Source organism: Pseudophryne corroboree, chromosome 3 (assembly GCF_028390025.1).
Source record: "Pseudophryne corroboree isolate aPseCor3 chromosome 3, aPseCor3.hap2, whole genome shotgun sequence".
Taxonomy (NCBI): Eukaryota; Metazoa; Chordata; class Amphibia; order Anura; family Myobatrachidae; genus Pseudophryne; species Pseudophryne corroboree.
Window position 1 is genome coordinate 792,777,407 of NC_086446.1, and position 26,403 is coordinate 792,803,809.

Sequence of the window (26,403 nt, forward strand, 5' to 3'; positions counted from 1 at the left end):
CATATGAACAAAACATGGTGTCAGAAGAATTTTAACTTGGACTGCTAGTGCTCTCAGAGTGTGAAAGAATCTTGCAGCAGTCTATAAGGCTGTAATACTCAGTGTCTGCAAAGCCTGCCGTGTGCTCCTCTCTTCAAACAGTGAGTAACCATGGATAAACTAGCTCCTCCAACTGGCATGCTGATGTCTGGTAACTTGTCTGAAAACTGGAAAAGATTTAAGCAAAGGTTTAATATATATCTTGCTGCATGTGGAGCTGATGCAGAGGCTGACAAAACGAAGGCATCCATTTTCCTCCATGTGATAGGAGAGGATGTGCTGGACATTTATAATAGTTTTCAGTTTGATGAGGGGCAGAATATGGTGCTATCTTCTATAATGCAAAAGTTTGAAGATTACTTTGTGCCAAGGAAAAATGTGACATATGAAAGATATAACTTTTTCACATGTGATCAGAAGTCTGTAGATGGATTTGATCAGTATGTTACAGAGCTGCAATCACTCAGTAAAACCTGTGAGTTTGGTGATTTAAAGGATTCACTGATTAGAGATCGTATTGTCTGTGGAATACCTGATAATGGACTCAGAGAGAGATTGCTGAGAGAGCAGGACCTAACACTAGACAAGGCAGTGACTATGTGTAGATCTGCAGAAATAACTAGATTTCAAGCCAAAACATTACACAAGGAAGCTGGTGCTGTCCATGTAGTGCAGAAAACAGAGCCCAGCAAACCTCCATTCTCAAGAATGAAGCAGTCTAAGCCACAGTCTAATAAGGAAATGTGTAGTAGATGTGGAAATGCTCACAATCCTAAAATGTGCCCTGCTTATGGTAAAACCTGCATGAAATGTGGTAGACTTAATCACTTTGCCAAATGCTGTAAAATTAAAAGTAAAACAACCAAAGTGCATGCTGTTAAACAAACAGATGACTTCTTTGTGGATTGCATTGAACTTTGCAATGCAAATAAGTAAGAATGGATTGTCCCTTTAACTGTGAATGAGATTGTCATTCCCTTAAAGCTTGATACTGGTGCGCAGGTGAATTTAATATCATTTCAAGACTATAAGACTTTTAGAGTAAAACCTAAAATTCACCCAGCCAAAGTTAAAGTTGCAGGGTACACTGGGGAGGAAATTCCTGTGAAAGGTACATGCTTAGTGACACTGAAATATAAGGGACAACAGTTTAAAACATCTCTACTGATTGTGGATAAAAATGTGCAACCGATTCTAGGATTAAGTTCCTGTGAGAAACTAAGCTTGCTAAAGAGAGTTTTTATGGTGACATCGCATGTAGAAGATGACTGCAAATCAATGTTTACAGAATACAGAGACTTGTTTGAAGGTCTAGGTTGTTTGCCTGGAGAGCATAAAATAAATATAGACACGCAAGTTTCTTCAGTGATACACACCTGTAGAAAAGTGCCATTTGCGCTGAGAGAAAAACTGAAACAAGAGTTAAATCGCATGGAAGCCTTGGGTGTGATACAGAAAGTTGATGAGCCTACTGAATGGGTAAGCTCCTTAGTAATTGTTGAAAAGAAAAATGGACAACTCCGAATATGTCTAGTCCCCAGAGATTTAAACAAAGCTATTAAACGAGAACATTTCAAACTACCAACCAGAGATGAAATCATGTTTCAATTTGCGGGAGCAAAATGGTTAAGTAAATTGGACGTATCTTCAGGATTCTGCAAATGAAGCTAGATGAGGCCAGCTCAAAGCTTTGTACATTTAATACACCAGAAGGTCAATACAGATTTATTCGAATACCATATGCAATATTGTCTGCTCCAGAAGTATATCACAAAAAGACACACATGATTTTTGAACATATTCCAGGTGTTGAAACAATGATGGATGACATTATTGTCTGGGGATCTACAAAGGAAGAACATGATTCTAGATTGAGACAAGTAATGGAACTTGTCAAGAAAGTGACTCTAAAGCTAAACAAGGATAAATGTGAATTTAGCGTGAATACACTTACCTTTATGGGCGACGTGGTCTCGGATCAAGGTGTACAACCAGATCCAAGGAAAATATCAGTCAAAGTGAACATGGAACGTCCTAACAACAAAGACAACGTCAGAAGATTTCTAGGAATGATTACTTACTTAGGAAAGTTTATTTCTCAACTCTCTGAATGAACAGCCTCTCTTAGATGGTTGTTGGACAAAGATAACGGGTGGATGTGGTCACATGAAGAAGAAGAAAGTTGGCAAAACTTGAAACAGATCATTACAGAGCAACCAGTGCTAACATTCTTTGATCCTGCGAAAAGAATAAGAATTTCAGCAGATGCTTCACAATTTGGCCTAGGCTCAGTGCTGTTACAAGAACATGAGGATACATGGAAACCAGTAATCTATGCATCAAGAGCACTGAGAAGTGCTGAAACAAGGTATGCTCAGATAGAAAAAGAACTTCTAGCGATCACATATGCATGTGAGCGATTTCATCAGTTTGTGTCTGGTCAAACATTTACAGTGGAAACTGACTACAAGCCATTGATAGCTATCATGACTAAATCATTACATGACTGTCCCATGAGAATTCAACGAATGCTTATCAGACTACAGAAATATGATGTACACTTGCTGTACTGTCCCGGCAAATACATGTACATTGCTGATACACTTTCTCGTGCTGTGGACAAAAGTGAAGGTTCCAAAAGTCTGATGGATGAAGAGATAGAAGCCTATGTTAATTTGATCGTAGCTTCTCTACCAGTGTCTCTTGCAAGACAAGAACAGATTAGGAAAGGAACTGAGACAGATGACACAATGAAAGTGTTGAAAGATATCATTCTGAAAGGTTGGCCAGCAGAAAAACATGCGTGCCCTCTGTCTATCCATGATTATTGGATGTACCGCAGTGACCTTACAGTTGTCGATGGTATTATTTACAAAGGCAATAGGTTTGTCATACCTGCACGACTAAGAAAAACTATGCTGTGCAAGATACATGAAGGCCACTTAGGAGAAGAAAAATGTAAGCGGAGAGCGCATGAAGTTATGTATTGGCCAAGAATGAACCAAGACATAGCACAGACTACAGCTACATGTAAATTATGTCTTACGTAAAGACCGAAACACCAAGTCGAGCCACTGAGTCCTCATGCAGTGCCAGAGAGACCATGCCAGAAAGTTGGCGCAGATTTGTTTGATTGTAATGGGAAAACATACATTGTCGTGACTGATTATTACTCTAACTACCCTGAGGTGAAGACACTACATACAACTACTAGTAAAGCCATAATCAATTGCATGAAGTCAATCTTTGCAAGGCATGGTGTTCCTATGGAAGTGTTCACTGACAATGGTCCTCAGTTTTCCAGTGCTGAATTTAGACAATTTGCTGATGAGTGGGAATTTGTCCATACTACGTCAAGTCCCCACTATCCACGCTCAAATGGGTTGGTGGAAAGTTCAGTAAAAACTGTAAAGAGTCTCATGAAAAAAGCTCAAGAAGGTAAAGAAGATTTCTACAAAAGTCTTTTAATCTACCGCAGTACACCTTTACAGAATGGACTTTCTCCTGCAGAAATGCTGATTGGAAGGAGGATTAGAGCAAATCTCCCGATACATGATGAACTGCTTAATACACATAACTCAGAGTTGGTTAGACTGAGTAAGGAACGTCAACAGGCGAAACAGAAACTGTTCCATGACAGGCAAGCAAAAAGCTTATCTGATCTAAAATCGGGTGACCAAGTCCGTCTCAGAGATCACGAGAAAGGTATTTGGGTGCAGAAAGGTATTGTGCAAGCACAAGTAGCACCAAGATCTTATACTATACGTACAGAGCGTGGAACGGAAGTAAGAAGAAATCGGGTGGATTTAAGATCTCAACCTAACCATAATGAAGACAACATGACTGAAGAATACCCTTCATCTGACATGTATGATGATCCTCATAATGGTGAACAAACCACGATTCTAGAAAGGTCCAACATGGTCGATGAAACACAGACTGTGTATGAAAGACCCAAAAGGGAAATACGCAGACCTGAGAGACTCATTGAAACATGTTAGCTGATGTTCTTAATATGACGTTGTTAATTGTTGCATTGAAGCGTACAGGGCTTATCTTTAAAGAAAAGAGGATGTGATGTTAGTGTATTAGAATGCTTAATATTTGTAGACACTCCCTTACTAATCTGTGTAAGCCTGAATCTTCAGTGATGGTCCCTGGGATCAGGGGGATGCTGGGAAGTGGGTGGTCCAGTGTGCAGTGTGCCTGAAGTTGGGGATGGAATAAAAAGCACAGCAGTGAACTCACATGTCTCTGTGTCCTGATGACTGGATTTACAAACATATGAACAAAACACGCAGTACACAGCAATAATGCAGAAGCCGCCAGATATTGCTAAATATTTGTGATTCTCTGAAATGTAGAATTCTCTGCATCAGCAGCAAGAAATCTATTAAAGTCCTTTAAGAACATAGTGCACTAAATAATGTTAGCGTTGTGAGAAATTGCTGAATAGTTTGGTCCTTTGAGTGAAGCAATGGATCTCTCATACATCATCCCCGTGTTATGGATTGATACAGCCTAGCCAGCATTCCTCATAATAATTTAGCTATTGGGTGGCAAAATCCTTTCCATGTCTGTGGGTGGTTTTATATTTTACCTTAGCAAAGTGAGCATTTTGTCCAATATTTATAAATGCAACTACAAATATAGTGTGTCCTAAAATAAGATTTGCAGTGCAAAGGCATGAATGTCTATGGGGCTTTTCCAGAGCTGTGCCACAAATTGCATTCAGAAAAGGACACAATTAAGTCATTATGCAAAGGGACAACTATCTTAAGATAGTAGCATACAGGAGGAGGCTGGCTGGGCCAGTACTGTTTTGCTGTTTGGAGGCTGCGGGAGCTCTCTGCATGCACGTACAGTAGCTGGAGCTATTGTGTTTATAACAGAACAAGTCCATTCAGTAATCTCTATTAGTGTAGCGAATGGCCACACTGGTACTATGTATAACAGGCTTCTATCACAACCAGAAGACAGCTTATAGAATGCCAATTGGCGGATGGCTCTGTCGTTTCACCACTTATAGTGGTGGGAGGTCTCCATGCATTATATCGATTCTTAAAATGCTCTCTCACTTGCATATGCCAGGATGCTCACTGCATTGTATATAGGTCACTAGAATGCTCCCTGTATTGTATATTGATCATTAGAATGCTCCCTGTATTGTATATATTTCACTACAATTCTCCCTGTATTGTATGTTGGTCACTGAAAAAGTCACAGTATTTTATAGTGATCATTAGAATGCTCTCTGTGTTGCATATCGTTCAGAATGTTCCTTGTATTGCATTTTGGTCACTAGAATGCACACTGTATTGTATATTGATCAATAAATGCTCCATGTATTATATCTACGTCATTAAAATTCTCCCTGCATTGTATATAGGACACTAGAAAGTAGATTGTATATATGTCTCCAGGAATGGTACCTACTGTATATTATATTGATTACCATGTATATCAGTTGTAATAGTGGTCACTGTATTGTACAGCATATCTGCCACTAGAATGGTCCCTGCATTCTATATTTGTCACAATAATGGTGCCTGTATTGTATATCTGTCACTAGAATGCACCCTGTATTGTATATCAGTCACTAGAATGCTCCCTGTATTGTATATCATCATTAAAATGCTCCAAGTATTGCATATCAGTCACTTGAATGTCCCCTGTATTGTATATTGATCACTAGAAAGCTCCCTGTATTGTATATCAGTCACTAGAATGCTCCCTGTATTGTATATAAACATTACAATGCTCCAAGTATTGCATATCAATCACGTGAATGTCCCCTGTATTGTATATTAGTCACTAGAATGCACCCTATATTGTATAGAGGTCACTATAATGATCCCTGTAATATCAGATGTGGCTAGTAGGTGGTGTATTATTTCTTCAAACCACACCCATATTAGACAAACCTAAAATTCTTGTCACACCCATTTCTGTATTGCACAGTGCTAGTAGAACATTTACGGGTCTATTTACTAATCCTTGGACTGAGAAAATGCACCATTCAATCAGCTCCTAATTGCCATCTCCTAGGCTGGGCTTGAAAAATGACAGGAGCCGATTGGCTGATACTTTATCTCCGTCCACTTTATCTCTCTCCAAGGCTTAGAACATAGACCTCTTAATTTCAAGTCTGCATATTTTCGCAATTGCGAAAACATGTTCTTCCAGTGATTGGCCTGTGATAGAATACCCCCTCCCATCTGTCCAGCTGCAGGCAATGGCAGAATAGAGTTCTCTCCTTGGGTGCATGTACGTGTGCCCACTGATTCATAGTTAGCTGCTGCATCTGTGATTTTCCTAGTTGAGGATGTGCTGAAATATGCTATATCCCCAGCCGACACAACTTGAATTGAGAAGCCCATCAGAGTCATTGCATCTGTCCGCAATTCTGTACACATATGCAGCATTGGGCGTAGATCATGCAAACATTGTTTCCCTGAGTGAGTATATGGTAGTGCAGCATTGCTGTCATAACTGAGATGCTGGGGACATGTTACTGTATCTGCATGCGGAGTCACATATGCAACCAGAGACACACTCCAAAAATGGTCTGACCACACTCCCCGTTACCTCCCACAAAACGTGCGCTTCCTGTCTATCACTGCCAGGACTCCATGTTCTACTTTACGCTGAAGATAGCTCTTAATGACATTGGCTGTATGTTTGGGGCTGCTGTCCTGCTGCGGAATAAATTTGGAGCCAATCAGGTACCTCCCAGATGGTATTGCATGATAGAAAAGTACCTGCCTTTACTTCTCAGCAAGGAGTCCTGGAAGTGATGCTATGGACCCAGTGGCGTCATGAGGTGGGTGCGGGGGGTGCGGCCCGCACCCGGGTGTCACCCTTCAATAGGGTGACACCAAAACGAGCCGCGCACTCACACGCACCCCCATCCCCTGACATGAGAAACACTGGTCCACGGCTGAGACCATACCCCCTCCTTCCAGGCCCCGCCTCCTAAAGTCCGACACTCTCACCTGTTTAGTGAGATCAGCAGGCAGCGCAGTACAGAGCCGTGCAGGCAGTGCAGTGGCCGACCCTCCCCTTTCCTCCAGAGTCCGGACACTCTCTCCTCACTCGGGTCCTGAGCCTGACACACACAAGCTCCGCCTCCCACACTATACTACAGGAGGAAGGAGCTGCTGGTGATGTGCTGCATGATGCCAGCCAGGTAACTTCTATAAATGCTCCATGATTAGCAGAATCGATTTATGAGGTGTGTGTGTATGAGGCTGAATGTGTTAATGGGCATTGGGATGTAGAAATTGTTGGGTTACTGAGTGTTAGGTGGGGGGGGGGGCTAATTGGGGCTGTGTTAATGTAGTATGGGTGCCGCTTGTGACTGTAGTATGAGTGCTGTGTGAGCATAGTATGGGTGCCACTGTGTGAATGTAGTATGGGTGCTGTGTGAGAGTAGTATGGGTGCCAATGTGTGAGTGTAGTATGGGTGCTGTGTGAGCGTAGTATGGGTGCAGCTGTGTGAGTGTAGTATGGGTGCTGTGTAGTATGGGTGCCGATGTGTGAGTGTAGTATGGGTGCTATGTGAGAGTAGTATGGGTGCCAATGTGTGAGTGTAGTATGGGTGCTGTGTGAGTGTAGTATGGGTGCTGTGTGAGCGTAGTATGGGTGCAGCTGTATGAGTGTAGTATGGGTGCTGTGTAGTATGGGTGCCGATGTGTGAGTGTAGTATGGGTGCTGTGTAGTATGGGTGCTGCTGTGTGAGTGTAGTATGGGTGCTGTGTGAATGAAGTGTGGGTGCTGTGTAAGAGTAGTATGGGTGCTGTGTAGTATGGGTGCTGTGTGAGCGTAGTATGGGTGCCGGTGTGAGTGTAGTATGGGTGCTGTGTGAGCGTAGTATGGGTGCCGATGTGTGAGTGTAGTATGGGTGCCGCTGTGTGAGTGTAGTATGGGTGCCGCTGTGTGAGTGTAGTATGGGTGCCGCTGTGTGAGTAGTATGGGTGCCGCTGTGTGAGCGTAGTATGGGTGCCGCTGTGTGAGTGTAGTATGGGTGCCGCTGTGTGAGTGTAGTATGGGTGCCGCTGTGTGAGTAGTATGGGTGCCGCTGTGTGAGCGTAGTATGGGTGCTGGTGTGTGAGCGTAGTATGGGTGCTGCTGTGTGAGTGTAGTATGGGTGCTGCTGTGTGAGCGTAGTATGGGTGCTGTGTGAGCGTAGTATGGGTGACGCTGTGTGAGAGTAGTATGGGTGCTGCTGTGTGAGCGTAGTATGGGTGCTGTGTGAGCGTAGTATGGGTGACGCTGTGTGAGAGTAGTATGGGTGCTGCTGTGTGAGCGTAGTATGGGTGCTGTGTGAGCGTAGTATGGGTGCCGCTGTGTGAGAGTAGTATGGGTGCCGCTGTGTGAGAGTAGTATGGGTGCTGTGTGAGCGTAGTATGGGTGCTGCTGTGTGAGCGTAGAGTGGGTGCTGCTGTGTGAGCGTAGTATGGGTGCTGTGTGAGCGTAGAGTGGGTGCTGCTGTGTGAGCGTAGTATGGGTGCTGCTGTGTGAGCGTAGTATGGGTGCTGTGTGAGCGTAGTATGGGTGCTGCTGTGTGAGCGTAGTATGGGTGCTGTGTGAGCGTAGTATGGGTGCTGCTGTGTGAGCGTAGTATGGGTGCTGTGTGAGTGTAGTATGGGTGCTGTGTGAGTGTAGTATGGGTGCTGCTGTGTGAGCGTAGTATGGGTGCTGTGTGAGTGTAGTATGGGTGCTGTGTGAGTGTAGTATGGGTGCTGCTGTGTGAGCGTAGTATGGGTGCTGTGTGAGTGTAGTATGGGTGCTGCTGTGTGAGCGTAGTATGTGTGTGAGCGTAGTATGGGTGCTGTGTGAGCATAGAGTGGGTGCTGCTGTGTGAGCGTAGTATGTGTGTGAACGTAGTATGGGTGCTGTTTGAGCGTAGTATGGGTGCTGTGTGAACGTAGTATGGGTGCTGCTGTGTGAGCGTAGTATGGGTGCTGTGTGAACGTAGTATGGGTGCTGCTGTGTGAGCGTAGTATGGGTGCTGTGTGAGTGTAGTGTGGGTGCTGCTGTGAGGGAAGCTTTATGGGAGCTGAAAGGGTGGGTGGATGAATGTGCTAATGGGTGTTGGGAGGAGGGATTGATAATGAATTGGGGAGAGATGGGGTAATGGATGTACGTGGATGGAGTGCTTCAGTAATGGGTTCTTGGACAGGGATATGTTTGCGGTTGCTGTGTAGGGGAGATTAATCAGTGCCACCACCAAGTACATCTAATGCCACCTCTAAGACACCACATGATACCACATATCCCCACATGTCACCACCAAGATGCCACATTTCACCACAACACCACAATTCACCACATGACACCACATTTCAATACATGATACCCCATATCCCCACATGTCACCACATGACACCACATTTCAATACATGATACCCCATATCCCCACATGTCACCACATGACACCACATTTCACCAGCTGAGCTGCGGTTTAGTACGCTGCTCATGTATTCCTATGGGTGCTTGTACTTAGACGCACACGTGCACCCTAGTCGTGATTGACGCAAATATGCCAAGCTGCAGGATGGAAGTGTGTAGGGGCAGGGCAATTAAAGGAAGGCTCTTGATACAACCCATGATGCAGATCACACCACCACACCACACCACTGGTCATGCCCCCCACATCACTAGTCACATCCCCTGCGGCAGCACACAATAGGCCTTTCATGAATTTCAGCTCCAGGCCCATGTGAACCTTAATCTGGCACTGGCTATGACATCAGTCTTCGTGATGTTACCATGCCCACCAGCGCCGCTAGCAATACTGGGAGGGAGAAGTGGGAGGAGACTGCATTCTGTAGTGCTGCCGCTGCATTACAATAGGGAGGACCTGTAATGCAGTGTGCAGTTCATTGAACTTGGAGTCTCCTGCTGGCTGCTGCTGTCACTCCCTGGCTGGCTGTCAGTCGTTTCAGCTGCCAGTTTGGAGCAGCAGAGCGTACCGTAGCACGCTCCCACTACACAGACAGAAATAGAACGCCTCAATTGTGGACGCAGACAGCGGGAGAGTGATGCTCCCACTGCCCAGAGCAGTAAGGGGGAATAATAAGGGGTAGTGGGAAGCAGTGCTCCAGCTACCCGTAATTTTTGCTTTAATATTTGGGTCGCTAGCGGGTGCGTGTGTATGCACTCATCCATGACTGTTGACATATCAATGGATTTTGGGCCTAATTCAGCATCAGTAGTAGTTTTGCTAAAAGTAGCAAAACTACAACTGCTTTCTCTAGCATGTGGGGGGGCTCCCCAGCACAGGTTAAGGGCACCCCACATGCCAAGTCCGTCCCCCCCCCGCTGATATGCGAGCGCATTGCTATACATAGATGCGCTCGCATTTTAAGGGTAGCCCTCTCCCTCCGCAGCTTAGCTGTAAAGGCAGTCGCCTGGCCGCCATCTTTTGGGTCGCAGCGGCTGCGTGTGCTGTCATGCAGCCACTGCAGCCTGCCCCACATATGGTCCAGAAACGTCTGCGTTGTCCGGACCACGCCCCTGAAACGGTGCATCGACGCCCCGTCACCACCCCCCGCCAAGATTCCGTGTGGTATAATATGGGAGGAAGTACGTGGGGGGTGACACCATGAGTTACCACACCGGGTGACACCAACCCTAGTGACGCCTCTGTATGGACCCCACAGAGCCCTCATTACTGAGTCTGTCTGGGATTACATGAAGAGACAGAAGGATGTGAGCAAGCCTACATCCACAGAAGATCTGTGGTTAGTTCTCCAAGATGTTTGGAACAACCTCCCTGCCGCGTTCCTTCAAAAACCACCTAGAAGAATTGATGAGGTTTTGAAGGCAATCGGCAGTCACACCAAATATTGATTTGATTTAGATTTCTCCTCTGTTCATTCACTTTGCATTTTAATTGCTAAAAATAAACTATTAACACTTCTATTTTTGAGAGCATTCTTACTGTGCAACATTTTTTAAAAACCTGCCTAAAACTTTTGAATAGTACTGTATGTACAGTCAGGGTTGGACTGGCCCACAGGGGTACAGGGGAAACCACCGGTGGGCCCTACTGCCTGGGGGACAACCCCTCCTTTTGGGATCAGGTTCCAGACTGCGCTGTTACTAATCTAGTACATTATCATTCATGCAGTACAGTGCTGTTTACTGTATATATTTATCTAGGGGACCAACACTTGCAAAATGGTTAGGCAAATCAATATGGCGGCTGGGCACACCCCCTGTAGAGACTGGCCACATCCCTAAAGATGGGCCCCTACCACTGTATTTCCCCGGTGGGCCCTACATGCCCCAGTCCGACACTGTGTACAGTACACAAAACAGAAAGATGTTTGTGCAGGGATATTTATTTACTGTTTTGTATCAAAATATTTTGCCTAGTGCTATCATGGCAGCCTTCAAGGAATGCCCTCCCACGCACAATAAGACTCTCCTCTAGTCTTCAAACCGTCAAGCGTTCCCTGAAAACGCCCCTCTTCAGACAAGCTTATCAAATTCCTTCATAAATATTCATATCTAATTAAATCCCCACCGTACAGTCAACACATCCTCACATACAGTATTTTACTCTTCAGTTTGATATCCTCCTGACCCCAGGGTAACATTGCTGTGTGACCATATCACACGTCCTACCAAGAACCTTTGCAATCTGGTGGAGCATTATGCAACAGATAGCACCTATCCTTGTGACTCAAAGCCTAATCCCCTATATATTGTTAGCTTGCGAGAAGGGGCGCTTTAAGAGAGGAGGAGGCCCGTGTGCAGCCTCCTCCGTTCAGGCCCCTACTCTCTGCCAGCAGCACTGAGGGTTGAGCACTAGAGGGCTTGTGTGCACCGCACACACTGCACCCATTATAAATATGCTAGTGCTTGCAAGCAGAGCCTTCCTACCTCTATGTCTGTCTGTCTGTTATTGCCCAGTTTTGTGTTATCACTGTTTCTCCAATTTTAAAGCGCAATGGAATATGTTGCGCTATATAAGAAACTGTTAATAAATAAGTGCCTAGTTGGGTGCGGGTCACAAGCCAGCCCTACATAGATGTTCCGCTCTGTAACTGGATGGGGAGTACACAGAGCCAGCCCTAGGCATAGGCAAACTAGGCAATTGCCTATGGCATTTGATATGCCTAGGGGCATCAGCAGCTTCTGCTGATTTAAATGATATGCGGCATGCCTATATTCTGTGTGTAGCATTTCATATGCAGATACAGCCACAGTCTCACACAGTATATAGGCATGCTGCGTATCATTTTAATCATCAGAAGCTGCTTGTGCATCCTAGCCACATAGTAATGCAAATAAGATGCATTTTCTTAAAAAAAAAGGTGCCCGACGTTAGCATTGAGGCAAGATGTATGAGGACACATCTGTATCCAAGCAGAGGCAGAGGTCACAGTGTTAGTGGCTGTGTGAGTGCTGTGTGTGAGTTGGTTGTGCAGTAGTGTTTGGCATATGTGTAAGGGGCATTATGTGTGTCATGTGTAAAAATGCATTAATAATGTACAGCAAATGTGTAAGGGGCACTGTGTGTGTAATTACATGTATAAGGGCATTTATAATGTGCGGCATATGTGTAAGGGACACTATGTGTATAAGGGCATTAATAAAGGTTGTCATAATGTGTAAGGCACATTATGTTTATAAGGACATTAATAATGTGTGTCATATGTGTAAGGGGCATAACTGTGTGGCATTATGTGTATAAATGCATTACTAATGTGTGGCAGTATATGTATTAGGTACTCTACTGTGTGGCGTAATGTATAGAAAGGGCAATATGGTGTGGTATAATGTGAATAAGGAGCAATTCAGTATGATGTTATGTGAATGAGGGGCACTACTGTGAGGCGTAATGTATATAAGGTATAGTGGTACTACTAAGTGATGTAACGTGAATTAGGGACACTATTGCATGATAAAATGTGATTAAAGTTGCAGTACTATGTGGCGTAATTTGAGTTGGGGATACTATTGTGCGGCCATGCCCCTTGCAAGCAAAAACACACCCCTTTTTGGTAGAGATGAGCGCCTGAAATTTTTCGGGTTTTGTGTTTTGGTTTTGGGTTCGGTTCCGCGGCCGTGTTTTGGGTTCGACCGGGTTTTGGCAAAACCTCACCGAATTTTTTTTGTCGGATTCGGGTGTGTTTTGGATTCGGGTGTTTTTTTCAAAAAACCCTAAAAAACAGCTTAAATCATAGAATTTGGGGGTCATTTTGATCCCATATTATTATTAACCTCTAAAACCATAATTTCCACTCATTTTCAGTCTATTCTGAATACCTCACACCTCACAATATTATTTTTAGTCCTAAAATTTGCACCGAGGTCGCTGGATGACTAAGCTAAGCGACCCTAGTGGCCGACACAAACACCTGGCCCATCTAGGAGTGGCACTGCAGTGTCACACAGGATGTCCCTTCCAAAAAACCCTCCCCAAACAGCACATGACGCAAAGAAAAAAAGAGGCGCAATGAGGTAGCTGTGTGAGTAAGATTAGCGACCCTAGTGGCCGACACAAACACCGGGCCCATCTAGGAGTGGCACTGCAGTGTCACGCAGGATGGCCCTTCCAAAAAACACTCCCCAAACAGCACATGACGCAAAGAAAAAAAGAGGTGCAATGAGGTAGCTGTGTGACTAAGCTCAGCGACCCAAGTGCCCGACACAAACACCTGGCCCATCTAGGAGTGGCACTGCAGTGTCACACAGGATGTCCCTTCCAAAAAACCCTCCCCAAACAGCACATGACGCAAAGAAAAAAAGAGGCGCAATGAGGTAGCTGTGTGAGTAAGATTAGCGACCCTAGTGGCCGACACAAACACCGGGCCCATCTAGGAGTGGCACTGCAGTGTCACGCAGGATGTCCCTTCCAAAAAACCCTCCCCAAACAGCACATGACGCAAAGAAAAATAAAAGAAAAAAGAGGTGCAAGATGGAATTGTCCTTGGGCCCTCCCACCCACCCTTATGTTGTATAAACAGGACATGCACACTTTAACCAACCCATCATTTCAGTGACAGGGTCTGCCACACGACTGTGACTGATATGACGGGTTGGTTTGGACCCCCACCAAAAAAGAAGCAATTAATCTCTCCTTGCACAAACTGGCTCTACAGAGGCAAGATGTCCACCTCATCATCATCCTCCGATATATCACCGTGTACATCCCCCTCCTCACAGATTATCAATTCGTCCCCACTGGAATCCACCATCTCAGCTCCCTGTGTACTTTGTGGAGGCAATTGCTGCTGGTCAATGTCTCCGCGGAGGAATTGATTATAATTCATTTTAATGAACATCATCTTCTCCACATTTTCTGGATGTAACCTCGTACGCCGATTGCTGACAAGGTGAGCGGCGGCACTAAACACTCTTTCGGAGTACACACTTGTGGGAGGGCAACTTAGGTAGAATAAAGCCAGTTTGTGCAAGGGCCTCCAAATTGCCTCTTTTTCCTGCCAGTATAAGTACGGACTGTCTGACGTGCCTACTTGGATGCGGTCACTCATATAATCCTCCACCATTCTTTCAATGTTGAGAGAATCATATGCAGTGACAGTAGACGACATGTCCGTAATCGTTGTCAGGTCCTTCAGTCCGGACCAGATGTCAGCATCAGCAGTCGCTCCAGACTGCCCTGCATCACCGCCAGCGGGTGGGCTCGGAATTCTGAGCCTTTTCCTCGCACCCCCAGTTGCGGGAGAATGTGAAGGAGGAGATGTTGACAGGTCGCGTTCCGCTTGACTTGACAATTTTGTCACCAGCAGGTCTTTGCTCCCCAGCAGACTTGTGTCTGCCGGAAAGAGAGATCCAAGGTAGGTTTTAAATCTAGGATCGAGCACGGTGGCCAAAATGTAGTGCTCTGATTTCAACAGATTGACCACCCGTGAATCCTTGTTAAGCGAATTAAGGGCTGCATCCACAAGTCCCACATGCCTAGCGGAATCGCTCCCTTTTAGCTCCTTCTTCAATGCCTCCAGCTTCTTCTGCAAAAGCCTGATGAGGGGAATGACCTGACTCAGGCTGGCAGTGTCTGAACTGACTTCACGTGTGGCAAGTTCAAAGGGCATCAGAACCTTGCACAACGTTGAAATCATTCTCCACTGCACTTGAGACAGGTGCATTCCACCTCCTATATCGTGCTCAATTGTATAGGCTTGAATGGCCTTTTGCTGCTCCTCCAACCTCTGAAGCATATAGAGGGTTGAATTCCACCTCGTTACCACTTCTTGCTTCAGATGATGGCAGGGCAGGTTCAGTAGTTTTTGGTGGTGCTCCAGTCTTCTGTACGTGGTGCCTGTACGCCGAAAGTGTCCCGCAATTCTTCTGGCCACCGACAGCATCTCTTGCACGCCCCTGTCGTTTTTTAAAAAATTCTGCACCACCAAATTCAAGGTATGTGCAAAACATGGGACGTGCTGGAATGTGCCCATATTTAATGCACACACAATATTGCTGGCGTTGTCCGATGCCACAAATCCACAGGAGAGTCCAATTGGGGTAAGCCATTCTGCGATGATCTTCCTCAGTTGCCGTAAGAGGTTTTTAGCTGTGTGCGTATTCTGGAAAGCGGTGATACAAAGCGTAGCCTGCCTAGGAAAGAGTTGGCGTTTGCGAGATGCTGCTACTGGTGCCGCCGCTGCTGTTCTTGCGGCGGGAGTCCATACATCTACCCAGTGGGCTGTCACAGTCATATAGTCCTGACCCTGCCCTGCTCCACTTGTCCACATGTCCGTGGTTAAGTGGACATTGGGTACAACTGCATTTTTTAGGACACTGGTGAGTCTTTTTCTGACGTCCGTGTACATTCTTGGTATCGCCTGCCTACAGAAGTGGAACCTAGATGGTATTTGGTAACGGGGGCACACTGCCTCAATAAATTGTCTATTTCCCTGTGAACTAACGGCGGATACCGGACGCACGTCTAACACCAACATAGTTGTCAAGGACTCAGTTATCCGCTTTGCAACAGGATGACTGCTGTGAAATTTCATCTTCCTCGCAAAGGACTGTTGGACAGTCAATTGCTTACTGGAAGTAGTACAAGTGGGCTTACGACTTCCCCTCTGGGATGACCATCGACTCCCAGCAGCAACAACAGCAGCGCCAGCAGCAGTAGGCGTTACACGCAAGGATGCATCGGAGGAATCCCAGGCAGGAGAGGACTCATCAGAATTGCCAGTGACATGGCCTGCAGGACTATTGGCATTCCTGGGGAAGGAGGAAATTGACACTGAGGGAGTTGGTGGGGTGGTTTGCGTGAGCTTGGTTACAAGAGGAAGGGATTTACTGGTCAGTGGACTGCTTCCGCTGTCGGCCCAAGTTTTTGAACTTGTCACTGACTTATTATGAATGCGCTGCAGGTGACGTATAAGGGAGGATGTTCCGAGGTGGTTAACGTCCTTACCCCTACTTATTACAGCTTGACAAAGGGAACACACGGCTTGACACCTGTTGTCCGCATTTCTGGTGAAATACTTCCACACCGAAGAGCTGATTTTTTTGGTATTTTCACCAGGCATGTCAACGGCCCTATTCCTCCCACGGACAACAGGTGTCTCCCCGGGTGCCTGACTTAAACAAACCACCTCACCATCAGAATCCTCCTGGTCAATTTCCTCCCCAGCGCCAGCAACACCCATATCCTCCTCATCCTGGTGTACTTCAACACTGACATCTTCAATCTGACTATCAGGAACTGGACTGCGGGTGCTCCTTCCAGCACTTGCAGGGGGCGTGCAAATGGCGGAAGGCGCATGCTCTTCACGTCCAGTGTTGGGAAGGTCAGGCATCGCAACCGACACAATTGGACTCTCCTTGTGGATTTGGGATTTCGAAGAACGCACAGTTCTTTGCGGTGCTACTGCTTTTGCCAGCTTGAGTCATTTCATTTTTCTAGCGAGAGGCTGAGTGCCTCCATCCTCATGTGAAGCTGAACCACTAGCCATGAACATAGGCCAGGGCCTCAGCCGTTCCTTGCCACTCCGTGTGGTAAATGGCATATTGGCAAGTTTACGCTTCTCCTCCGACAATTTTATTTTAGGTTTTGGAGTCCTTTTTTTACTGATATTTGGTGTTTTGGATTTGACATGCTCTGTACTATGACATTGGGCATCGGCCTTGGCAGACGACGTTGCTGGCATTTCATCGTCTCGGCCATGACTAGTGGCAGCAGCTTCAGCACGAGGTGGAAGTGGATCTTGATCTTTCCCTAATTTTGGAACCTCAACATTTTTGTTCTCCATATTTTAATAGGCACAACTAAAAGGCACCTCAGGTAAACAATGGAGATGGATGGATACTAGTATACAATTATGGATGGACTGCCGAGTGCCGACACAGAGGTAGCTACAGCCGTGGACTACCGTACTGTACTGTGTCTGCTGCTAATATAGACTGGTTGATAAAGAGATGTAGTAGTAGTTTGTATGTATAAAGAAGAAAGAAAAAAAACCACGGGTAGGTGGTATACAATTGTGGACGGACTGCCGAGTGCCGACACAGAGGTAGCTACAGCCGTGGACTACCGTACTGTACTGTGTCTGCTGCTAATATAGACTGGTTGATAAAGAGATGTAGTAGTAGTATGTATGTATAAAGAAGAAAGAAAAAAAAACCACGGGTAGGTGGTATACAATTATGGACGGACTGCCGAGTGCCGACACAGAGGTAGCTACAGCCGTGGACTACCGTACTGTACTGTGTCTGCTGCTAATATAGACTGGTTGATAAAGAGATGTAGTAGTAGTATGTATGTATAAAGAAGAAAGAAAAAAAAACCACGGATAGGTGGTATACAATTATGGACGGACTGCCCAGTGCCGACACAGAGGTAGCTACAGCCGTGGACTACCGTACTGTACTGTGTCTGCTGCTAATATAGACTGGTTGATAAAGAGATGTAGTAGTAGTATGTATGTATAAAGAAGAAAGAAAAAAAAACCACGGGTAGGTGGTATACAATTATGGACGGACTGCCCAGTGCCGACACAGAGGTAGCTACAGCCGTGGACTACCGTACTGTACTTTGTCTGCTGCTAATATAGACTGGTTGATAAAGAGATGTAGTAGTAGTAGTATGTATGTATAAAGAAGAAAGAAAAAAAAACCACGGGTAGGTGGTATACAATTATGGACGGACTGCCCAGTGCCGACACAGAGGTAGCTACAGCCGTGGACTACCGTACTGTACTGTGTCTGCTGCTAATATAGACTGGTTGATAAAGAGATGTAGTAGTAGTATGTATGTATAAAGAAGAAAGAAAAAAAAACCACGGGTAGGTGGTATACAATTATGGACGGACTGCCCAGTGCCGACACAGAGGTAGCTACAGCCGTGGACTACCGTACTGTACTGTGTCTGCTGCTAATATAGACTGGTTGATAAAGAGATGTAGTAGTAGTAGTATGTATGTATAAAGAAGAAAGAAAAAAAAACCACGGGTAGGTGGTATACAATTATGGACGGACTGCCGAGTGCCGACACAGAGGTAGCTACAGCCGTGGACTACCGTACTGTACTGTGTCTGCTGCTAATATAGACTGGTTGATAAAGAGATGTAGTAGTAGTATGTATGTATAAAGAAGAAAGAAAAAAAAACCACGGGTAGGTGGTATACAATTATGGACGGACTGCCGAGTGCCGACACAGAGGTAGCTACAGCCGTGAACTACCGTACTGTGTCTGCTGCGACTGGATGATAAATAATGATATAAAAAATATATATATATCACTACTGCAGCCGGACAGGTATATATTATATAATGACGGACCTGCTGGACACTGTCTGTCAGCAGAATGAGTTTTTTATAGAATAAAAAAAAAAACACCACACAAGTGAAGTCACACGACGAGTGTTTAACTTTTTCAGGCAATCACAATATAGTATACTATACTACTAACTATACTGGTGGTCAGTGTGGTCAGGTCACTGGTCAGTCACACTAGCAGTGGCACTCCTGCAGCAAAAGTGTGCACTGTTTAATTTTAATAATAATATGTACTCCTGGCTCCTGCTATAACCTATAACTGGCACTGCAGTGCTCCCCAGTCTCCCCCACAATTATAAGATGTGTGAGCTGAGCACAGTCAGATACGAGTGTTTAACTTTTTCAGGCAATCACAATATAGTATACTATACTACTAACTATACTGGTGGTCAGTGTGGTCAGGTCACTGGTCAGTCACACTGGCAGTGGCACTCCTGCAGCAAAAGTGTGCACTGTTTAATTTTAATAATAATATGTACTCCTGGCTCCTGCTATAACCTATAACTGGCACTGCAGTGCTCCCCAGTCTCCCCCACAATTATAAGATGTGTGAGCTGAGCACAGTCAGATATATACATAGATGATGCAGCACACTGGGCTGAGCAGTGCACACAGATATGGTATGTGACTGAGTCACTGTGTATCGTTTTTTTCAGGCAGAGAACGGATATATTAAATAAAACTGCACTGTCTGGTGGTCACTGTGGTCAGTCACTAGTAAACTCTGCACTCTCTACAGTTCTACAGTACTCCTAAGCTCCAGTAAATCAGGTCAATCTCTCTCTCTCTCTCTTCTAATCTAAATGGAGAGGACGCCAGCCACGTCCTCTCCCTATCAATCTCAATGCACGTGTGAAAATGGCGGCGACGCGCGGCTCCTTATATAGAATCCGAGTCTCGCGAGAATCCGACAGCGTCATGATGACGTTCGGGCGCGCTCGGGTTAACCGAGCAAGGCGGGAAGATCCGAGTCGCTCGGACCCGTGAAAAAAAACATGAAGTTCGTGCGGGTTCGGATTCAGAGAAACCGAACCCGCTCATCTCTACTTTTTGGGCTGTGCGCCGAATGTGCACACTGTTCCTATTTAAAATATAGGGAGTAGGAAAACTTAAAATAAGGACTGCTTTGGGTGAGGGGTGATGGTGCTGGGAAAGGGGTGCAGGGTCAGAGGCGGAACCAGCGGTGGTGCTAGGGGGCACCAGCCAAAATCTTGCCTAGGGCATCATATTGGTTAGGGCCGGCTCTGGGAGTAAATGTACTGTGCATATACGCTAGTGCAGGGACTTTCAGAGAGTTGGGGTCCCTCGAAGATGGGCTGCAAGTTTAAATGTTTTATTTAAAATTAGAGATGAGCATTTTCGGTTTCACTCGGATTTACTCGGTTCTCAAAACGGCATCTTATTGGCTCACGGATGTCCCGTTTTTTGGATAGCCAATAAGAAAAATACGGATACAACCGAACTGGCGTTAATTGTGGCGTTACAGCCGAACCCGCTCATCTCTACTCAAAATATGACCAAATCCAATCTGTTTTATTTGCTACATACAGTACAGACAGATTTGCAGAATATTATTATTAGCACTGATAGCAAATGTATTTTGGCAGCTGGTACCATGCATCTGTATATACTTTTTATATATCTAATTTACAACTTTTTACTAGCAGCCTATAATAATAATATATTCAATTAACACACTGTATGACTATTTAACAACTTAATACAAGTAAACGATATCACTCTAATAATTAGGAGTCCCGACACAGAATATTCCCTTATTTGCTGCAGCTGTTATCTGAGTCTTGAACTGTACGTAGTCTTGGACGAGGTTGATTCTTATGGGATTTAAGCACTTCGGGGAATGTTTTTAATGGAGGAACTTTCTGTTGAGGCAGGCTCTGTGAACTATCCTTCTAAGCCTTGGGGAGAGACAAAGTCGCTCTCTAACCATTGGAGAGATAAAGTGGAGAGAGATATACGTAGTACCAGCCAATCAGCTCCTAACTGTACTTTTTCAAACACAGCTTGTACCACTACAGTTAGGAACTGATTGGCTGGTACTTTATCTAAATCCACTTTATCTCTCTCCAAGACTTAAGGGTCTATTCATAAAACAGTGAAAACAGTGGAGAAATTGCCCATGGCAACCAATTAGTGTTGAGGTTACATTTCTAAAGTGTATTCTATAAAATTATACATAGCAGTTGATTGGTTACCATGGGCAACTTCTCCACTGGCTCACTTCTCCACACTGTTCACTGCTTCTGTACATAGGGGGAGATTTACTAATCCTTGCTGAGTGGTAAAGTAGAGAGAGAGACAAACTACCAGCCAATCAGCTCCTAACGGCCAATTAGCAGCTCTGTATCATTTTATAGTATGCAAATTATAGATGTTACTTCAGTGCTGATGGGTTGCCATGGGCAACTTCTCCACTGGCTCACTTCTCCGCTCTTATCACTGCTTAGTAAATGTACCCCTTAAGTATGTTAGGAGCCCTTAGGAAACTGTTAAACGTAACAAGTTATTTTCTCTATCGTCCTAAGTGGATGCTGGGGTTCCTGAAAGGACCATGGGGAATAGCGGCTCCGCAGGAGACAGGGCACAAAAGTAAAGCTTTTACAGGTCAGGTGGTGTGTACTGGCTCCTCCCCCTATGACCCTCCTCCAGACTCCAGTTAGATTTTTGTGCCCGGCCGAGAAGGGTGCAATTCTAGGTGGCTCTCATAAAGAGCTGCTTAGAGAAAGTTTAGCTTAGGTTTTTTATTTTACAGTGATTCCTGCTGGCAACAGGATCACTGCAACGAGGGACAGAGGGGAGAAGAAGTGAACTCACCTGCGTGCAGGATGGATTGGCTTCTTGGCTACTGGACATGAAGCTCCAGAGGGACGATCACAGGTACAGCCTGGATGGTCACCGGAGCCACGCCGCCGGCCCCCTCACAGATGCTGAAGCAAGAAGAGGTCCAGAATCGGCGGCTGAAGACTCCTGCAGTCTTCTTAAGGTAGCGCACAGCACTGCAGCTGTGCGCCATTTTCCTCTCAGCACACTTCACACGCAGTCACTGAGGGTGCAGGGCGCTGGGGGGGGAGCGCCCTGGGAGGCAAATGAAAACCTTTAAAAAGGCTAAAAATACCTCACATATAGCCCCAGAGGCTATATGGAGATATTTACCCCTGCCTAAATGTACTAAATAGCGGGAGACGAGCCCGCCGAAAAAGGGGCGGGGCCTATCTCCTCAGCACACGGCGCCATTTTCTGTCACAGCTCCGCTGGTCAGGAAGGCTCCCAGGTCTCTCCCCTGCACTGCACTACAGAAACAGGGTATAACAGAGAGGGGGGGCAAAATAAATGGCAATATATTAATATAAAAGCAGCTATAAGGGAGCACTTAATCATAAGGCTATCCCTGTCATATATAGCGCTTTTTGGTGTGTGCTGGCAGACTCTCCCTCTGTCTCCCCAAAGGGCTAGTGGGTCCTGTCTTCGTATAGAGCATTCCCTGTGTGTCTGCTGTGTGTCGGTACGTGTGTGTCGACATGTATGAGGACGTTATTGGTGTGGAGGCGGAGCAATTGCCAAATATGAGGATGTCACCTCCTAGGGGGTCGACACCAGAATGGATGCCTTTATTTGTGGAATTACGGGATAGCGTCAACTCGCTTAAGCAGTCGTTTGCCGACATGAGGCGGCCGGACACTCAATTAGTGCCTGTCCAGGCGCCTCAAACACCGTCAGGGGCTGTAAAACGCCCCTTGCCTCAGTCGGTCGACACAGACCCAGACACAGGCACTGATTCCGGTGGTGAAGGTGACGAATCAACCGTATTTTCCAGTAGGGCCACACGTTATATGATTTTGGCAATAAAGGAGATGTTACATTTAGCTGATACTACAGGTACCACTAAACAGGGTATTATGTGGGGTGTGAAAAAACTACCAGTAGTTTTTACCGAATCAGAAGAATTAAATGACGTGTGTGATGAAGCGTGGGGTGCCCCGATAAAAAACTGCTAATTTCAAAGAAGTTATTGGCTTTATACCCTTTCCCGCCAGAGGTTAGGGAGCGCTGGGAAACACCTCCTAGGGTGGACAAAGCGCTAACACGCTTATCAAAACAAGTGGCGTTACCCTCTCCTGAGACGGCCGCACTTAAAGATCCATCAGATAGGAGGATGGAAAATATCCAAAAAGGTATATACACACATGCAGGTGTTATACTACGACCAGCTATTGCGACTGCCTGGATGTGCAGTGCTGGGGTAGTTTGGTCAGAGTCCCTGATCGAAAATATTGATACCCTGGACAGGGACAATATTTTACTGTCGTTAGAACAAATAAAGGATGCATTTCTTTATATGCGTGATGCACAGAGAGATATCTGCACACTGGCATCACGGGTAAGTGCTATGTCCATTTCGGCCAGAAGAGCTTTATGGACACGACAGTGGACAGGCGATGCGTAGAGGAGTTATTTGGGGTCGGTCTATCGGATTTGGTGGCCACGGCTACGGCCGGGAAATCCACCTTTCTACCTCAAGTCACTCCCCAACAGAAAAAGGCACCGACCTTTCAACCGCAGCCCTTTCGTTCCTTTAAAAATAAGAGAGCAAAGGGCTATTCATATCTGCCACGAGGCAGAGGACGAGGGAAGAGACAGCAACAGGCAGCTCCTTCCCAGGAACAGAAGCCCTCCCCGGCTTCTACAAAAGCCTCAGCATGACGCTGGGGCTTCGCAAGCGGACTCGGGGGCGGTAGGCGGTCGTCTCAAGAATTACAGCGCGCAGTGGGCTCACTCGCAGGTAAATCCCTGGATCCTGCAGATAATATCTCAGGGGTACAGGTTGAAATTAAAGACAGAGCCACCTCGCCGTTTCCTGAAGTCTGCTTTACCAACGTCCCCCTCAGAAAGGGAGACGGTTTTGGAAGCCATTCACAAGCTGTATTCTCAGCAGGTGATAGTCAAGGTACCTCTTCTACAACAAGGGAAGGGGTATTATTCCACTCTTTTTGTGGTACCGAAGCCGGATGGCTCGGTAAGGCCTATTCTAAATCTGAAGTCCTTGAACCTGTACATAAAGAAGTTCAAGTTCAAGATGGAGTCACTCAGAGCAGTGATAGCGAACCTGGAAGAAGGGGACTTTATGGTATCCTTGGACATCAAGGATGCGTATCTCCACGTTCAAATTACCCCTCACACCAGGGGTACCTCAGGTTCGTTGTACAAAACTGTCACTATCAGTTTCAGACGCTGCCGTTTGGTTTGTCCACGGCACCTCGGGTCTTTACAAAGGTAATGGCCGAGATAATATTTCTTCTTCGAAGAAAAGGCGTATTAATTATCCCATACTTGGACGATCTCCTAATAAGGGCAAGGTCCAGAGAACAGCTAGAGATGGGTTTAGCACTATCTCAAGAGGTGCTAAAGCAGCACGGATGGATTCTGAATATTCCAAAATCCCAATTAATGCCGACAACTCGTCTGCTGTTCCTGGGGATGATTCTGGACACAGTTCAGAAAAAGGTTTTTCTTCCCGAAGAAAAAGCCAAGGAGTTATCTGACCTGGTCAGGAACCTCCTAAAACCAGGAAAGGTGTCTGTACATCAATGCACAAGAGTCCTGGGAAAAAATGGTAGCTTCTTACGAAGCAATCCCTTTCGGCAGATTCCATGCAAAGGGATCTGTTGGACAAATGGTCAGGGTCGCATCTTCAGATGCACCTGCGGATAACCCTGTCGCCGAGGACAAGGGTATCCCTTCTGTGGTGGTTGCAGGAGGCTCATCTATTGGAGGGCCGCAGATTCGGCATGCAGGATTGGATCCTGGTGACCACGGATGCCAGCCTGAGAGGCTGGGGAGCAGTCACACAGGGAAGAAATTTCCAGGGAGTGTGGTCGAGCCTGAAAAAGTCTCTTCACATAAGCATTCTGGAACTAAGAGCAATCTACAATGCTCTAAGCCAGGCGGAACCTCTGCTTCAAGGAAGACCGGTGTTGATCCAGTCGGACAACATCACGGCAGTCGCCCATGTAAACAGACAGGGCGGCACAAGAAGCAGGAGGGCAATGGCAGAAGCTGCCAGGATCCTTCGCTGGGCGGAGAATCACGTGATAGCACTGTCAGCAGTATTCATCCCGGGCGTGGACAACTGGGAAGCAGACTTCCTCAGCAGACACGACCTTCACCCGGGAGAGTGGGTACTTCATCCAGAAGTTTTCCACATGCTATTAAACCGTTGGGTAAAACCAATGGTGGACATGATGGCGTCTCGCCTCAACAAAACACTGGACAGGTATTGCGCCAGGTCAAGAGATCCGCAGGCAATAGCTGTGGACGCGCTGGTAACACCTTGGGTGTACCAGTCGGTATATGTGTTTCCTCCTCTGCCTCTCATACCAAAGGTATTGAGGATTATATGGCAAAGAGGAGTAAGACTAGTGGCTCCGGATTGGCCAAGAAGGACTTGGTACCCGGAACTTCAAGAGATGGTCACGGACGATCCGTGGCCTCTACTTCTGAGAAGGGACCTGCTTCAGCAGGGTCCTTGTCTTTTTCAAGACTTACCGCGGCTGCGTTTGACGGCATGGCGTTTGAATGCCAGATCCTAAAAGGAAAAGGCATTCCAGAAGAAGTCATTCCTACCTTGATAAAGGCAAGGAAGGAAGTCACCGCGAAGCATTATCGCCGTATTTGGCGAAAATATGTTGCGTGGTGCGAGCAGCGGAGTGCTCCGATGGAGGAATTTCAACTGGGTCGTTTTCCTACATTTCCTGCAATCAGGATTGTCTATGGGTCTCAAATTGGGATCTATTAAGGTTCAAATTTCGGCCCTATCAATATTCTTCCAAAAAGAATTGGCCTCAGTCCCTGAGGTCCAGATTTTTATCAAAGGAGTACTGCATATACAGCCTCCTGTGGTGCCTAAGGTGGCACCGTGGGATCTAAATGTAGTTTTAGATTTCCTCAAATCCAATTGGTTTGAACCACTAAAGAATGTGGATTTGAAATATCTCACATGGAAAGTGACTATGTTACTGGCCCTGGCTTCGGCCGGGAGAGTATCTGAACTGGCGGCTTTGTTTTATAAAAGCCCTTATTTAATTTTCCATTCGACATAGGGCAGAGCTGCGGACGCGTCCGCATTTTCTCCCTAAGGTGGTATCAGCGTTTCACCTGAACCAGCCTATTGTAGTGCCTGCGGCTACAGACGACTTGAAGGACTCCAAGTTGTTGGACGTTGTCAGAGCCTTAAAAATATACATTTAAAGGACGGCTGGAGTCAGAAAATCTGACTCGCTGTTTATACTGTATGCACCCAACAAGTTGGGTGCACCTGCTTCTAAGCAGTCGATTGCTCGTTGGATTTGTAACAAAATTCAACTTGTACATTCTGTGGCAGGCCTGCCACAGCCTAAATCTGTTAAGGCCCATTCCGCAAGGAAGGTGGGCTCATCTTGGGCGGCTGCCCGAGGGGTCTCGGCATTACAACTCTGCCGAGCAGCTACGTGGTCAGGGGAGAACACGTTTGTAAATTTTTACAAATTTGATACCCTGGCATAGGAGGACCTGGAGTTCTCTCATTCGGTGCTG

At 46.0% G+C, this 26,403-nt stretch overlaps 1 long non-coding RNA gene across 1 annotated transcript in view; it reads left to right on the forward strand.

The window, feature by feature from the left end:
- Nucleotides 1-6,941: 6,941 nt before the first annotated feature.
- The window catches only part of LOC135058273 (uncharacterized), a 106,815-nt gene continuing 87,353 nt past the window's right edge, over nucleotides 6,942-26,403 (forward strand). The window contains exon 1 of the long non-coding RNA XR_010244721.1: nucleotides 6,942-7,228. This is a non-coding gene — a long non-coding RNA (uncharacterized LOC135058273). The remainder of the gene's footprint in view (nucleotides 7,229-26,403) is intronic.